We start from the raw sequence: 12,514 nt of genomic DNA, 5'->3' as shown, positions 1-12,514 counted from the left end.
GCCAATATTTTAAAGGATGAATATTTTGAGAGTGGGTCAGAATGATACTCTCTTCTTAAGCTGGCAACGCATCAGTAGAACCAGCTGGATGAACTCCATTCTTACTTAACACAAGTTAATTCTAAGAAAATCTTGAGCAAAGCTACAATTTAGCTTGATCATAGCTAGAGACAATAAGTTTAAGGTAAACCATAGAGCTCTCCTCATTTTAAAGAAGGGTTTGCAAGATGTATGATTCGACCAATGAAGCATGGTTCATCATTCATATATGTATGGCAGCACATAGCATATATGGGGTGGGAGTAGGGTGCCCTTCATTTAGTATTTCATAGGAGCAGGGGTGTTTAAGTAAGATAATAAATAATAATATAATACAACTTTATTTATATTCTGCCCTATCTCCCCAGAGGGACTCAGGGTGGATTTCAATCACAAATTAAATGCCTGAACGTAACAGCAAATACACACATAATAACAAAAGTTGAATTACGCAGCATATAAAAGTAAATTACAACTTAGCAATTACAATTAAATTTAAACACGACCTATTATGTCAAACATAAAACAAAACAGAGAACTTTTGCTATTATTATATTTATTTATATCCTACTTCTATCTCTTGACCAAGATGCAAAACGGTTCCCAACATCACCCTAAAATCTGGCTATGGTAGGCCACATGTGTAAGGCACTTTAGACAGCCAACTATATTCCTGCTTACAGTTTTGTGGGGCTGACCCTGTGTTTAGTAAGAGGAAGATAACTGCCTCAAAATGCAGGTGGGAGGAGCAGTGAGGGCATCTTCTTGATCATTCCTGCTAAATCACCTTTCCATTCCACATTCCTGGTGGACTGAGGGCCCTTCCATACAAGGCTGCATCCTGGGATAAACTGGAATATGTAATCCCATTCCTTAAATGGGATTCCCTAAACTCCAGGCCTTCCCTGGGGCAGGGGCATCCAGCTGTTCCAGTCCCCAAAACATACGTGAGGAAATCCCAATGTGTCATTGTGATGCACCAGGAGCTTTTTAATGGAGGTGTCTGGGCATGCAGACAGGCCCCTTGAGTAAGTTTTTTTTGGGGGGGGGTGAGGGGCTGGGAGGGGATGGTGGGTGTACTATCCTTGTACGAGGCTGAAGAACTGGGATCATTGTGGGGTGTGACCTCTGAGATTGTGGAAGCAGTCCCAAGTGTCAATCCACACAAGGCCCATACCTGGAAAGATCTGGATCTTACATTAACATCTGGATCTTTCCAGGTGTCTAATTAATCCAGATGAAACTGGGAAGTCCCAATTTTCTCCAGATTAATTCGAGTTTACCTGAGGCGTCATTTAGGTGCCTCCAGTAAACCCGAGACAGGTCCTGCATTTTGGGCCTGTTTGGAAGGGCCCCCAGCAATGTGCATCAAATGCCCTGTTCTGTCTCCCCAGTCCATGTTCTTCAATGATTGTTGACAGATGCTGTCTCTCCTCCTGCCCCTTTCCCCATGTTGAAGTAAGATGTAACTGCAATGCCTATTCATTTTTGTACACAACATATGGCATGTCTACACTGATGAAAATATGTACATATCTCCATGCATGATGGAGGCAAAAGGTGAAGCAGACCCAACTGTGTAGCCAAAAGTAATGTAAAGGTTTGGAGAGGTGGACCACCACTTTACATTTATATGAGTATGCCATAGGGAAAACATATGATCTATGATTTATATTATGCATGTGGAGTCACTGCGGATTGGGAGTATGTGGTGCAAAACAGATCATGTTTGGTCAGTGTAGGCAAGTCCATAAAGAAGCAGCACATCTTATCCTTTGTCTTATGCCACAAAACATCTTGTAACACCTTTTGACTTCTGTCCTTTGACACCCATCTGATTGCCGTAAATTGGAAAGCAAGATTTTAGTTGTCTCTGGCTTTCATTGGTCAAGTCAGTCCATGGGGTGAAAAAGAGGTTACCATCAGGGTAAGTGGGTGGGTAGAACTGATTTTATATCACTTGTCTATCTGACCTGGGAAATGGGAAATGTCGTAGCTTCACTTCAAGGTATCCTGGAATTTGTAGGTCAGAGATGGAACACAGGGGCCTAGTAGAGATATTTAACTTCTACAAATTCCAAATTTTCTTTGGCTGCAATTATGACAATTAAAGGGACATAATTACATAGTGCAGAGTGATGGTGATATACGGGCATAATGCAGATTCAAGATTAAATAGGCCCACTCTGTTATTATTCTCCACCTGGTTTGAACTTTTTTGTCCAGACATTGTTCACTGTCTCATTTCCTTCCTTTGTACTACCTTAAAGCAGAGGCTGTTCTAATCCACGAAATGATGCAACAGCTGGAGTAATCTCTCTCTGTCATCACCAAAGCTCTTATTTCTTTAGCTTTACTCGGTTTTCAAAAAAGGAGAAAAGAAAAGAAAAGCCAGATGTTTCTAAAGCTAGAAGTGTTAAGTGTTTTGAATGGCTCTATCGGCTGCCTAGAAAGAAAATACTTACAAAATTAAATGTGTTTTTCTTTCCTCCCCTTCTTTCTCCAGAATTAGGTCAAGATATTTTGCAGTCCAAGATGAAGCAGCAAGTGGAATCCAATGTCAAGCTGCACCAAAGTCACATTAGTACCTGAAACAGAGTATCTCACAAGTGTATTTCTATCTCTTGCTGCTGTGTGCCTTCAAGTAATTTCCAACTTTATGACAGCCTTAAGGTGAACCTATCACAGGACTTTATGTGGCTGAGAGTGTGTGGCACATGTGAGGTCAGCTAGTGGTTCTCCTTGACTGAATGAGAAATTGAACCCTGGTCTCCTGATCTGTAGTCCATCTCTCAAACCACTCAGCGATAGTCAAATATACAATAAAATAAATGAGAAGTTTGCTACTTTCTCATGAAGTCCAAAATGTGTTCTCTGAAGTGGTTGCCTGAATCTGACAAAGATTTGATCTGATTCTTCACTAAAAGTCCTGCACTCATGTCTGAGTCCACAAGAGACAAATGCAATAGTGTCTTTGTAAAGGGCACGATCTTTACCTCCTGGAGCTGAACTCTGACTTTTCCAACTACAGCTGCCTAAACAGACATTGTAATCCTTCCTAGTCCCAGAGCCACTCCCATTAGCTGTGGAAGCAGTGAGGCAGTGAGCCAGGTCTAGATGTAGTGGTCTGATTCAAACAACATGATCCTGGTTCAGACATCATGATCCCAGGACCAAGCTATGTGCCAACACACACCCTTTTCATTTCCCCCTTCCCTTACACATGTGGCTTGAGCAAATGTTTCTCAGGGTTTACCCACCCTGCAGTCTCAGTGGTTTACAATCAAATTAATTGACTCGTCCTTATGATGGGATGTAGAGAAGAGACAAAGTCCCAAGAAACTGAACAATATTATTTTATTTTTCTGTTGTCCCAAATACAATAGACTTTTTGAATACTCCAAGATTCTGGCCCATTTACATTGCCTTATAGTGCATTTTCAGAATGCATTGAATTGGAGTATATGAGACTTCACTGCCATATAATGCAGTTCAATGCAATGAAACTGCATTCTGAAACTGCATTATATGGCAGTTTCATTGCTGCATCCCTTCTATTGGGTGTTACCAGTCCTCATTGCTTGTTCTTCTTATGATGACTATATGAATGAGAGTCATCCATGAGTGTTATCTCTTGCTTCTTTTTTGATTTTTTCTTGCCACATGGATTTCAAAGTAATAGTCAGACCTTCTGTATCTTGGGAGGTATGACTTGACCACAGTGGTCCACGCTCTTGTTACATCCTGAAGAGATTATTGCAACACACTCTATGTGGGGTTGCCTCTGAAGATCGCTCAGAAGCCCCGGCTAGTCCAAGATTCGGCAGCTAGACTGCTCACTGGGGCGGGGCATAAGGAGCGCACAACTCCCCTGTTATGCCAGCTCCACTGACTGCCTATTAGCTTCTGAGCACAATTCAAAGTGCTGGCTTTAGCCTATAAAGCCCTAAAAAGTTCCAGCCCAGTTTACCTTCTGAATATATCTCCCTCTACGAACCACCAAGGATGTTAAGATCATCTGGGGAGACCCTGCTCTTGGTCCTATCTCCTTCGCAGATGACTGGTAGGGACAAGAGACAGGGCCTTATCTATGGTGGCCCCTTGGCTGTGGAACTGTTTTCCCAATGATATTAGATCTGCCCCCTCCCTCCTGACTTTTCAGGAAAAAAAACTCAAATCCTGGTTTTGGGATCAAGCATTTGTGTCAACTGGGAAAAGAATGTTTTAGTGGACTGCAATGGACTGATTTGGATTATGTTTTGAACCGGTGAACTTTTTTTAATTGAATGATTATAATTGTTTTAATTGTGTTAATTGTAACTGTGTGTTTTAATATTTTGGGAGGTTTTTGTTTTGGCATCTAATGACTGCCTGCTGTAAGCCGCCCTGAGACCCTCTTCAGAGGTGAGAAGGGCGGGATAAAAATGCCCAAAATAATAAATAAATAAATAAATAAAATTGGGAAATGTTTACTTGCCCCCTTTTCTGCACAGTGCTAACAAGAATTAGCTAGAGCATTCCCGATTTTGTCTCTAGGAGATCCTTCATTAGTGTTACCTGATACTACTGCTGTCCATAACTTGTTAGCCCTGACTTAATAGACCTTATTGGTAACAGTACTCCTGTAAGTCTAGCCTCTTGCCTCTTGGTGCATGCAGTTCCACCATGGAAGAAAGATAGCAAGTGGTACAGTGTAGGAATGGTGCCTTCTTTACATTCAGGACAAATTTATGACACACATCAAATACTCATTTTTGAGGAATGTTTAAAAGTGTTTCAATTTTGAAATATTGCATATTAGCATCCCATTTCCCACAATTTTACAATCAGATGGACTGGGGGGTACTGACAGCTGCAGCTTTAAAAAATCAACTTTTTCTCCTCTGTTCACTGGATACAGATCCTAAATAGAATAAACTGTGTAATGGCATAAATGTTCCTCTCTTGCCCTCCAGGACCTCAGAAGAAGAAATTTCACAACAGCAGCAGACAAACAGAGGTCTTATGATCCTGCATTCCAAAGCCAAGGAAATTCCAAATATCTCCTCCAGGGCAACTGCCTCATAGATAGCAGACAATTGAACATACAAGAGAAAGGAAATTCTCAGAAGATGCTTCTGATAATAGGTAAGAGTATTTTTCTTAGTGATCTGTCTTCTTCCTTAGGGTCAAAATGGTGCCATTAAGTTAGTCTGTTAGTAGGCTGTACTTAACAACAGGCCAACTGAATTTTAATGTGACCTCAAATGTAAAAAAGTATTATATTCCATTTGTTTTCAGGCTTTTGTAATGGTACTGCTTATATTGTATTTTTGTGTCCAGAAAATCCTGCCCAGCCTTTATGCAATTTTGTGTTATTTTTTTGATGGAGGGAATAAAGAATTATCTTCTCCAAGGGCCCATCCGGACAGGACCTTTATTGCGGGAACTCCCGCAATAAAGGAGGGGCTGTCCAGACAACATTCTGGACAGTCCCAAATTAATCCACTACAAACCAGGAAAACCCTGGTTTGTAGCAAATTAATTTGATTGTGGATTTATTCTGTGCCTTCTTGGAAGGCACAGGATAAATCCACTATTTCTGATGTCTGGACTACAGTCCAGACACCATTCTCACAGTTTACCAGGCTAAATAAGCCTGGTAAACTATGGGAATACCCACTCCCCCTCCCCCAAGCCCACAGACCCTCCCCTCGGAGCAGTTCTCAAGGCGTGTACCAATGACGCGGCAGGAGAACGGGGGGTGGAGGAAAATCGGTCCTGGCACATCATTTGAACATGCTGGGAGAGCTGCTCCAAGGGTATACTGCAGGTCTGGTAAGTTTTTTTTACTTTTCTAAGGGGTCTGGGGGCTTGTGGGGAGGGGGATAGGGCCTCCAGACATTGTCATGGGCTAGTCCCAAGAGAACATCTGGACAACACACCCCAGAAAGTGCATGCTTTCTGGGGTGGGTATGGACAGGCCCCCAGAAACATCCGTGTTATTTTAACGTGGATGCTTCTGGGATAAAGGCTTGTCTGGATCTGGCTTAAGATTGCACCAGCACTGTAGAATTAATGCAGTTCTACAGTGTAGATCAATACACCCCAAGTCAGTCAGTGAAATCACTGATGAACAAGGATTTAGAACTACCCAGTACTCTCTAGAGAGGACTCAATTCAAAATGCTTCAGTGCTCTAAAAATCTACCTGCAACAGAGTCTCACATCTGTGTGAGACTGTCTCCTGTGGTTGTTGCTGATGCAGGTTCAACAAATACCTGAAACAAAATGAGTTTTTTTAAAAGAATCTTCTCTGGAAAAAAAAGTCTTAGGAATGAATCATCTCTACCAATTTCATAGGGGAACAGGGCTACTTTTTCATATCTAAGGAGGTATCAGCATTTTTGTGACCAGCGGCCATTAGTCCAATCTCTACTTGCATCTCCAATTTGTTTGCCTGTTTAGCAATCCAAATACCTTAGGCTAGCAAAATGTTCAAAGAATCAGTTAACATGTCTGAAAAGAAAGAAAAATAGATGGATGGGGACTTACAGATGCAAACAATGGCAAAATACTTTTTTGAAATATTGTAAGTGGCAGTGAAATACTTGAGAAAGATATGATTTTGACCTAACTTACTGGGTCCATTAGATTCACCCATCTCTTGACTAGTCCTCAACTGCATATTCAAACACAAATATAAGCTATTACATCTGGAAGGATCCACACTAGAAAGAATAGGTTAGAATGATCATTCATTGAAATTGTTTTTCAGTTTTACAATTGTTCTTGTTAGGTTCCAAATAATATGCGGATTTTATATGTTCAATAAGGATAATTTGGTACCTTAGACAGGAATTTCAAGGTGAAAAGGTATGGTTCCAAAAGAAAGCCAAATGATCAAATGGGAAATAAAGATGATGATATGACTTTAGGTAATCGGTAATAAACATAAAAGATAGGCCATTAAGAAAAGTCAATGATGCAAAGATGAGAAGGGCCCATTTACACCCAGTTAAATGTACTGTGTCCAATGCAAAAATGACCTTGAAACAAGCATGAGGCCAAATGTAAGTACAAGCTGAGGATTCCAAGTTTTAGTCAAAACCTGCTCAATAGTTCCATGCCTGATGGATTTTAGACTCTTCAAAACCCGAGTCACTGAATTCAGAACAGTGTGAAAATTCACATTTTTTGGGGGGGTGGGGGTGGGGGTGGGTGGGATCTGAACAAACAATACTATTTTGAGGATTAACTTTGGCTTCAACTATTTGGTTTTCTGGCTGATTTGTGGAATGGTAGTTGCTGGGAAACTTTCAAAATATGCCCTGAGAATTGAGAACAGCAGCAATTTAAGATGAAGCTTTTAGGGTGGTACCACAAGTAGGTTTTTCATGTAGGTTTCACATCTTATTGTGCTCTACTCATTTGTAGGCTGAAATTAAGTTGGTTTTGTTGCATTCTGTTTTTTTTTTCCTTTAAAGTTGCTGTGAGTTAATGATGCAGACAAAATACAGGACCTTTGATGTGTTTTGGGAAGGGAGCTGTAGTGTGATTTATTGTTCATGAGAGGTATTTTGGTCACACCTTCTTGGCTTCTACTGATGGAGTCAAGCCACCACAGCAGCAGGGAGCCTTCTTGTTGTGTTTAAACAAGGATCCCTTGACTTTCTCTGAGTTTGAGAGCTTTGCCTTTCTCTGAGGCTGAGAGGGTGTGACCTGTCCAAGATTACCCAGTGGATTCCATGATTGGGGACCCATCCAAACAGTATCTTTATCTCAGGAGCTTCCACAGCAAACAGGAGGGTGGTTGTTCCCTGTAAACGTGGAAGCAATTGTTACAAATGGCAAAAAATTTAGATTTTCAGGTGTGGGAATATCCCAGTTCTGAGCTGAAAATCCACATCTTTGAATGTCTGTATTCTCTGCACTTGGAAATCACTGTGTTTTTTTAATCTAGGTTTGTTCCCAGGTTTTATATTTTTTATTCTGATTGGTTGGTTCCTAAAACGAAGGTGACAATTGAGTAGAACATAAACATTTTGTTTGTGTGCCCGAAACTTCATGAAACGTGTGGAGGGCACATTTTCTCTAGCCAGGACAAAGTTGTGCCCCCTAGTCAACGTTGTACATCTTTTCACAATAAGAGTAATCAGGAAGAGATATGTATAACTCAGGAACTACACCCTGTCACACAGATGGCCCCGCAGCTTGTATAACCCAGGAACTGAACTTTTCCTTTCTGTCAGGAGTGACTTGAGAAACTGCAAGTTACTTCTGGTGTAAGAGAATTGGCCATCTGCAAGGACATTGCCCAGGGGACGCCCAGATGTTTGAGGTTTTATTATCCTTGTGGGAGGCTTCTCTCATTTCCCCGCATGGAGAGCTGGAGCTGACAGAGGGGGGTCAACCAGTTCTCCCTGGATTCAAACTGCTGACCTATTGGTCAGCAGTCCTGCCAGCACAAAGGTTTAACCGATTGTATCACCAGGGGCTCAATGATACAATGATTTGCATCTTTGCATGTTTGCATCCTATTTTTTTAAAATCTGCCAAAATTTCCAGTGGAAGTCCCACGGTGGCCATCTTGGGAGCCTCTAAATCTCACAATGAAGCAGCAAGTGTGGACAATGTATTTAAAAACGCAAACAAAGTTAAAAACTTGGCATTATGCTAAATGTCCTTTGACCAGAAGCTGGCTACTTGGAGTGCCTCTGGTGTTGCCACAAGAAGGCCCCCCATTGTGCACGTGGCAGAACTCAGGTTGCATTATAATAGGTTGTCTGTGGTTTGCTCTTCTCCACACTTGCATATTATGGACTCCACTTTCTGGCTCCATTTCTTAAGGTTGGCTCTACATCTCATGGTGCCAGAGCGTCTTCCAAGTCGCACAGTCTTCTGTGTGCCCAGGAGTCTCTCATTTGTTATCAGCCATGGCTTGAGGTTCTGGGCTTTAGCCTGCTACTTTTGGACTCTTGCTTGCTGAGGTGTTTCTGAGAGTATCGCTGTAAATCTTAGAAAGTTATTTCTTGATTTAAGGCATTGGTGTGCTGGCTGATATCTGAACAGGGGATGGGCCAGGTGATACAGTACCAGCTAAACAGTATAAATTTTCCAGTAGTGTGGGACGTGGACATCCTGTGATAATGCGGCATGTCACAATGAGAGTCACATCCACTGTTTTAACGTGTTGAGATGTGTTCCACACTGGGCATGCATACTCAGCAGCAGAGTAGCAAAGTGGAAGGAAAAATGTCTTCACTGTGTCTGGTTGTGATCTCCAGGTTGTGCCAGTCAGCTTTTGTATGATATTATTGATAGTCCCCACTTTCTGCTTGATAGTCAAGCAGAGTTACTTGTAAGTCAGAGCACGGTCCAGGGTAATGACTGGGTATTTTGGTGTGCTGCAGTGCTCCAGTGGGATTCCTTATGAATGTGGCAAACATCTCTTTTGAGGCTAAAGTTTAGAAAGATGTTTTAAACAATGAAAGAAAGCTACATTGCTGCTGACACTGTGGCTAATATTACTTTTTCTTCCTGCTCTTTCTCCATACTTTCCCATAGACTGGCAACATGTAGTGTATATACAGTGATGCGCCAACAGGTAATTACTTGGCCTACAAAGCTTATTTTATCTGAGTGATTTGCAATAATTAAACCACCGAATGCTTTTTGAGATTCAAATACATATGTTCCCAGAAAATACCTTGATTTCATTTTCACTCTATCTACTGAGAGCTGTGCCTCACAAAAGTAGTACAAAGAAGAACATCAAAAATACAGAAACCATTTAGTATAATGAGTTTGGCTTCTCTCACATCAGTTGTGGCATCATTGCAGTCAGATTATGAATTAAAGCACTCCGTTTTGCATATAAGAATTCCTGATATTTGCTAGTCAGACACAGTGGCTATAAAACATGACTTCCGGGGGGGGGGGGGGGGGGGAAGCGGCATTCATAAAGTAACAGGGAGAATGACAAAAGAGTAAGTTTCAAATAAGTGAGGATTATTAGCAGTTTTTCTTTAAAAACCTCTTTAATTTGCACATCATTTGGACCATTTCCTTGTTTACACTGTTGAATCTACTGACATCCACAGAACAAGATAGACCATTCTCCAAGGGGGCAGCTTGTTTAACTGAATCAGCCACATAGGCATGGCCCAGTTAGGTGAATCTTTCCTGGGATCGGACTAAAATGAGAATGAAAGAATGCAAAATACTGAAATAAAGATAGTTCAATTTTATGTTAACACATGTAATGAGATGTGACCTCCAATATGATTGGGAAGACTAGGGAGCTTGTAGATAGGAGAATAAACTATTTGGTCAACTTTATTTCTCTTCCAAGTGAAGAAGAAATCCAGGGAACCCAAGAGAAACAGGTGGAGGATGCCATCTCCCCAGAATGAGGCATTTGAGAAAGATGCCTTATTCTGGGACACTTGGCCCTAGTCTATTTTTTTTCTTTTCATAAGAAGCAACACTGTGCTGGGAAAAACATATATTTGGTCTCATAATCTTTTGCTCAATTATTTAAAGGCCCTCCCCTCCCTGTTGCACAGGAACTGCCAAGAGACAAATGGTTTCCCACATAGCTGGGAGATTGCTTTCTGTGAGATTATATAAGTGGTTAATGTGTTTCACTAATTACTTTTTTCCACCCTTTCAACATTTATGCCGGAGGAGAAGCCTAACATTTTGAATGCTTACTACTTTTTACTATGATGAGTTGGTGCAAAAGTGAAATTGTGCTGGAATCCAAAAGGCAAGTACAAGATCATATGCAGAGTACTTTTCTATGTCTGTGGAAGAGTCGCTCATTTTTTTTTCTTTCAGACTCCTTCCCTGGTGCTACATGGGATGTCCATCAGTGAAGAGGTCTGCCCAGTTTTTCCAGTGATGGTCCTTGATGATTAGAAGTTGGTTTTGTGGGTCACAAAGGAAGAGCAAGAAGATAGGCCTGAAATCCCACACTGTTCATGGAGACCATCCAAAGGAACATTGATCTCATTCTGTGAAACCAACACATCTCTAGGCTAGAGCATGGGAGCCTTTTTAAAAATGACAATGCATAGAACTCTGTAGTCAGCGGGAGAAAGTGCAATTTCAAAAAGTATTTTGTTCTAAACCTGCTTCAAACAATGTTTTGCAGATGTTGTTTTTGAGTTGGTTTTGACTTTTACATCCTTATTATATTGGGTTTGACAGCTACCTCCCTTCATGGCTTGGAATTGCATTACCTGAACTATCCCTTCCTGTCTATTTTTCACACCGTAAAATGTTTTTGAAAGGTGCCCCACTTCATTCTCCATCATCTTTCTGCAAAGGAGAAGGCATTCTTCATGACAAGACAACTGTTGAATGCTCTTTCTGGAAAGCCTGGCATTTTGCCTGTTCTGATCTCATTTCACTCTCAACTTTATAATTCAATTTTATTTCTTTTATGTGGGCTGAAACTTTATCATTATAATGGTGCTCATAATGATTGCACAGTTTTAGTCTATATTTGTATATTTACAGTATAAGCCTAAATTCAATGTGACACTTGTGATATATCAGCCTTTTCATCACAACTGTCCTTGAGTTCCCGAAGGAATAGAAAACCATGCCTAGGGTTCTCCAGTCCTAACTATCAAGTTTCGGGACACACAGTGAGCTCCAGTAAGAAGAAGATATAATTTCTCCTCTTTCTTTAGTAAGTCTGAAAATTGTTTGGATACTGAAGAATTTATTTTGTTTTTGTACAAGAATGGAGATCATATTGAACTGAAAACATCTCTGAACAAATCCTCCCAGGAAAGCTTCTCTTTTTTCCTTGAATAAGAACGAGCTTCCCCCCTCCTGCAACGCTGGAGAGGGGGAAGGGCCTTTGCCACCCCCACCCTTGGGGAGGCGTGGTCAGGGGCGGGGCTAAGCCTGGCTGAGGCCCCGCTCCTCACTTCGTCCAAGGACGCTGAGGAAGACGGACCTCTTCGACCTAGGTCCGTGAGTAGAGCCTGGGGGAAGGGCAAGGGCTGGGCCCAGTTGGCTGCGTGCCCTTCCCTTCCTCCAGGGCCAGCTGCAGAGGGGACGCGGTTGCCGTAAGGCGGCTGCGCCGCCCATCGGGACGCGCGCAGGCCGCATCCGCGCTGGAGGCGCCGCCGCGGGATGCCGCCGTTTTTTCCTCCCTCTTTCCTGGGCCTCCCTAGGCCCCCCCTTGCCTTCTCTCCTTTATTTGCCTCGGGCGTGGGGACAGGGTGGGGGTTACCGGGCAGCGGCTGCGGCGCCGCCGCCGATGGTTCCCCTCCCCCAGCTGGGCCTCTGCCTTGGGGGCAGGCGCGGCATGGGGGGGGGAGCCTGTAAGGGCCACGAGTTGGCTGGCTGCCAGAGAACCCCCCACCTTTTTTCCTTCTGTAGGTCATTATGGGGTGGTGGGCCTACTGGGATGACTGAAGGTTTGATATGCGCTGAGCTTTTGCCCAGTCCCAGGCCCTCTTCACTGCATTGCTGAG

At 42.3% G+C, this 12,514-nt stretch overlaps 1 long non-coding RNA gene across 1 annotated transcript; it reads left to right on the top strand.

Annotated features, from left to right (window-relative positions):
- The first annotated feature begins 2,551 nt into the window (after nt 1–2,551).
- On the top strand, nt 2,552–11,992 carry LOC137095889 (uncharacterized). The gene is made up of 3 exons (XR_010909037.1): nt 2,552–2,712; nt 4,995–5,166; nt 10,860–11,992. It is a non-coding gene; the product is annotated as an uncharacterized lncRNA (long non-coding RNA).
- The last annotated feature ends 522 nt before the right edge of the window (nt 11,993–12,514 follow it).

The sequence above is a fragment of the Anolis sagrei genome, chromosome 1 (genome assembly GCF_037176765.1).
Source record: "Anolis sagrei isolate rAnoSag1 chromosome 1, rAnoSag1.mat, whole genome shotgun sequence".
Taxonomy (NCBI): Eukaryota; Metazoa; Chordata; class Lepidosauria; order Squamata; family Dactyloidae; genus Anolis; species Anolis sagrei.
This window is presented reverse-complemented; position numbering and strand designations above follow the sequence as displayed.